Source organism: Habropoda laboriosa, unplaced genomic scaffold (genome assembly GCF_001263275.1).
Source record: "Habropoda laboriosa isolate 0110345459 unplaced genomic scaffold, ASM126327v1 scaffold80, whole genome shotgun sequence".
In the NCBI taxonomy this organism is placed as follows: Eukaryota; Metazoa; Arthropoda; class Insecta; order Hymenoptera; family Apidae; genus Habropoda; species Habropoda laboriosa.
The window spans coordinates 1,205,043-1,210,569 of NW_017100193.1; the positions used below are offsets into that span (position 1 = coordinate 1,205,043).

The 5,527-nt window shown below is 34.6% G+C and overlaps 1 protein-coding gene across 1 annotated transcript in view; it reads left to right on the forward strand.

Annotated features, from left to right (window-relative positions):
- Positions 1-5,527, forward strand: part of LOC108570146 (rhomboid-related protein 3-like) — a gene marked incomplete at both ends in the record, with an annotated part of 93,542 nt that overhangs the window by 54,662 nt on the left and 33,353 nt on the right. The gene's annotated exons all lie outside the window — the stretch shown is intronic.

Sequence of the window (5,527 nt, forward strand, 5' to 3'; positions counted from 1 at the left end):
TCAGTAAAATGTAGGGTCGATTCCACAAGTGTCAGTAAAATGTAGGGTCGATTCGACAAGTGTCAGTAAAATGTAGGGTCGATTCGACAAGTGTCAGTAAAATGTAGGGTCGATTCGACAAGTGTCAGTAAAATGTAGGGTCGATTCGACAAGTGTCAGTAAAATGTAGGGTCGATTCGACAAGTGTCAGTAAAATGTAGGGTCGATTCGACAAGTGTCAGTAAAATGTAGGGTCGATTCGACAAGTGTCAGTAAAATGTAGGGTCGATTCGACAAGTGTCAGTAAAATGTAGGGTCGATTCGACAAGTGTCAGTAAAATGTAGGGTCGATTCGACAAGTGTCAGTAAAATGTAGGGTCGGCCTACATCCACGTAAAAAAAAAGAAAATGTAGGGTCGATTCGACAAGTGTCAGTAAAATGTAGGGTCGATAGCAGCAGAAAAGCTGCTAAACAATTAGAATTAAATGTAAGATAGAAAATTATTGCAGTAACGCGTAATGCAATTGAAAAATCGCAGAAAAGTCTAATACAAATGTTTGAAAAGTAAAATATATAAGATGAGATACAGTATCTTACCACGTAATGTATCTTTTTATTGTGTAACATATTAAAAACACTGTTTGGGAAAAATTTGTCACAGAATTGCATTTCTTATTTAATCTTCCTTTACTGCTACTTCTTGTCAAATCTTATGTCAGAAAATTGAAGAAATTCTTCTTTGCGTTTCGTAGGCAATTGATTGCTAATTTGCTATTGACAGATCGATGTTAAAATTTGATGTTAAATGGAACTTTCATATCTACCATAGAATCTGAATAATTTTTCAAGGTATTTTATTAAGAAACGCGCACGTAGTGTTCAATTTTCTATCTTAGAATTAACTTACTTTATCTTATGAACTACTTAAAGTTAAAACTTTCAATTGTCTGTGAGAATCAGAGTGTCCACGGGTACGCGTAGTTCTTAGCTTGGTATCCTTTTGCAAAAGTGAGAATTTTCTTTGGAAAAAGATACCAATTACCAGGTCCCACCACGAGGAGGTGACTACGCAAGGGACCCGACAAAAACACATGCCCTACTGGCAGCTCTCTATCTTCACAGATACGCGATTCTCATTCGTAGCAAAGGAGATAAGACACTTTATCAAAAATTCGTGTTCTTAACATAAATTTTTAAGGAGTGTCTTATATTTTATTTGAAATTGCAACGCTAATCATTTTGTCATAGTTAATTTAAAGATTGGAAAAATTCAATGCTCTCCTTTGATAGGGTTTCAAAAAATTATAAATCGCGGTCAGATTGAATTCAGAGCGCAACGAGAAATTCGCTATCATTCTAAAGAACCAGCGAGCATACACGACGAATTTACTCGCGAGTATCGCGCGCTACTCGCGAGTGATTAAGTCGCGAATAAACTCGCAGGAACTGAGTGATCGAGAATTTAATGTTCTATGTTTCGAATCGACGATAGCAAAATGTAGAAAGCATTTTTAGTAATTAGCTACGAATGAGAAACGCGTATCACTGTAAGAGAGCGCGCACATTGTACTCGATACAATTTTTCTATCTTATAGTTACTTATTTTATTTTATGGACTACTTAAAAGTAAAACGCACGCATCCCACGACGTCCATCGGCGGATGAATAGAATTATTTTTTATTTTCTTAGGCTAATTTATTTTACCTTATCAACTACAATCCTTAAAATTAAAACTCACACACACAGTTCTTAACTTAGAACTTCGCTTACTTGCTAGTTTAATTTTGGAAAAGGAGAATTTTTAAGAAATGACGCGAATTGCCTAAGATTCACCACTAACAAGATTCGTCAAGAATCCCGTTGATTTACTTGGATATTCCATAATTTCTTACTGAATATGTATTCGACAAAGGACGTCGAGGATTGGTATAGTTCCTGATTTTCTAATTGAACTAAAATTCGAAATAGTTGGTGGAAACTGTAGAAGCTTTATTATAAATTGGAATAGATCGATGGGCTATTGTGGAATAATAATTAGCAGTGACAATTGTTTGACACAGTTACCTATGGGTTACCACAGAATGTTCATTAAGCAAATCTCTCGCATCAATTATATATTTTCGTTTTGTAATTTTTCTAGCTAAAGGAATACTTGTAACTTCTGAAAATTAGTAAAAATTAAGAAATTAGAAATTTTGTAACTTCTGAAAATCAGTAAATTGGGTTATTCATTGCAAATAAATAAATTACGAGTGTATATTCTGGAAGAAAGTGGTAAAATTTCTGAACTGGAAATAATACATAATGAATATAAAAAGAAAAGAAAAAGGAAATATGCGACTCACCATTCACAGAACTCACAGCTGACCACTGCAACATGGACTTGGTTGCATCTCATCTTCCTCTCAGATCCATGGAGTCTGAAATTCCCTCAGTGAACCATTTGCATCCTCTAAGCCTTGAATTTTAGTTCCATCAGCTAGATTTGAGTCCTCCAAGCCTCGAAATTTGGTTCCACCAGTGGTCCAATGCCAGATTGAGTGACTCAAAGTCAGATTTAAAGATCCACAGCCAGATTGAGAGATCCACAGCCAGATTTAAAGACCCAAAAAGCCAGATTGAAGGACCCAATGCCAGATTGAAAAGTAAATGGGAAAATTGACTCTAAATTGAATTAACGCGGTATACTACTTTGATACTCTAATAATGGGAGGGCGTTTGCACCATTAGTGCAGTAGAGTCCATCCAGTTCTTCTTTGACCTCTTGGTAGTTCAGCTTCGACATGCACATGCACACACATATATAACCAACCACCAAACCCTCAAAAAATTCACTCACAATTCGCAGATTAAGCAGCTGGGCTCTGCAACGTAGATTTGGCTGCCTGGTTGCATTGCCTCCTTCCTTCCTTCCTTCCATCCTCTCAGATCGTTATCCTTCTGCAAATCATTCCAGTTCCTCGTCGTTGATTTCCAAAGACTCACAGACTCACAAAATGTGAGTCACTGTGGAATGGACGACGCGAAAAGTATTTCGAAACGCGATTTATTTAAGAGGGGAAACCGCGATATTATATTATTCTCGATTTTTAGAATCAAGTTAACTTTAAATAGAATAAACGTAAAAAAAAGAAAAGAGATATGAAATAAACGCGAGGTATATATAGCAAAAGAATAAACCGCGAATTGATATCTTTCCCGAATCTCTAACGCAAGTAAATTTGAAGGAGGGTATCGACTAAACGCGTAAAAATATTCAATATAAAGCGAACTAAGGATGAAGCTATTATAATACTCAATGCAACGACTCTAGTATTTACTAAAATTCAAAAATTCTCGTATATATTCCGAAAACCGATTTTTAATTGCGAAACACTACTGAGACGGTTTAATTTGGGGCAGCAAGCTCATATTTGAGCTGGCAATACACAACACAACTAACTACTAAACCAAATCACCAGAAAAAAAACCCATTTTTGTAACTCACTGTTCGCTGATTAAACAGCTAAGCTCTGCAACGTGGATTTGACTGCATTTTCTCCTTCCTTCCACTCAGATCGTCATCCTTCCTCTCAGATCATTACAGCCCCTCAGTGTTCATTTTCCAAGACTCACAGACTCACAAAATTCGAGTCACTGTGGAATGGACGACGCGAAAAGTACTTCGAAACGCGATTTATTTCAATTTTATTCAGAAAGGGAGAAACCGCGAATTTATATTATTTTCAATATTATTATTGAACTAAACTTTCGTAGAACGCGAGTGAAAAATTGAAAGAATCAAAAGAAAAAACGCGAATTCGTATCTTTTTCGATTCTAGAATATAAGAAAATTTGAATAAAATACGCGACGAGAATTGGGGAGAAGCATAAGTTAAACGCGTAAAAATATTCAATAATAAACGAACTAGGGATGAAGCTATTATTTCAATACGCGATGCACTGACTCTAGTATTTACTAAAATTCAAAAATTCTCGTATAAATTCCGAAAATAGATTATTAATTACGGTAAACTACTGAGACGGTTTAATTAAGGGTGGGCATGGTGCTGCTTTAGTTTGAAATGATTTATAAACACATAATTAACAGAGGAAAAACCGTGAAACGGCAAAACGTCTACATTCTAATTGTTATAACATGTAAACAAAACTTTAAATTTAGTGTAAACAGAAAAAATATATAATACAATTTATTTCACGGTATTGCAACAAATAAACGTTGAATCAATATTTAATTCGTATAAAAACAATTATTTAACGTAATAATTTTACCTTCACTATGGCTATTTTTAATCTACGACCACAGGTCAACCTGATTTCTAATCCTTACGAACTTTAAATTCAGTCTAAACTGAGAAAATATATAATACAATTTATTTCACGGTATTGCAACAAACAAACGTTGAATAGATTCTTAATTCGTATAGAAACATTTATTTAAAATAATAATTTCACCTTCACTATGGCTATTTTAAATTTACGACCAAGGGTCAACCTGATTTTTAATCCTCCGAACTTGATTTCACAACGAGAAAGTAATAAGATCGTTGAAACGTACTTATTTGTCAAAGAAACTTGCAAAAATGTATAAATAATAATATGTAATGTTTTAACAAATTTTTGGAAGTATAAATTAATAATAAAATTGTGAAAATTAATAAATTATACGTTATTATAACATTAATAGAATTATGACTAAACCGAAGTTCGAAGTCGAGTATTTAAAGTCTGATATTACGTGCCTAGCGAGTGCCGGTAATTGTTAAAATTTGTTTAATAATTAGTAATAGAAATTCTAATTGATTCTAATGTATACAAGTGTTACAAGAAGGCTGAGTGTGTACAGGGTGGACATAGACTAGCTAGTAGCCCCCGACCACTCTATTCACATCTCAGAACCTTCAGGTCAAAATACGCCGCGAAGTGTCTAGGGCCCAGTATAAAGGGTAAATGATTTCGCGGGACATCGGCGGGTCCTTATATACCTGCGGTACCCTCTCCCCAAAATCATTAGCAAAATTGGGCGCGAAACCTCCTTTTACGCGGGAAATCGACTACTTTACGCGGGAGATCGACCATATTTCGCGGGAGATCGACCATTTTTCGCGGGAATTGATTATTTTTCGCGGGAGATTTCCATTATTCTATTCTAACTTTCTAACAGCCTATAATTTATTAATTTTCACAAGTTTTATTGTAAATTCATACTTCTCACAATTTCTTACAACACAACATATTATCATTTATACATTTTTGCAATTTTTTTCGGCGAATAATTACGTTTTAACGTTATTATTACTTTCTCGTGGTGGGACTGTGTTCGTATTCTCGCATAAATTCTCGCATAAATTCCGAAAATAGATTATTAATTACGGTAAACTACTGAGACGGTTTAATTTAGGGTGGGCATAGAGCACTTGTTCCAAATCAGCTCACAATATACAACAATAAATCAACTAACTACTTAACATGCAATTCATGCAAATTCCTTGGATGGTAAATTATTAGTAAACAAAATAGCAAGTCATAAAATAAATTCAATATCA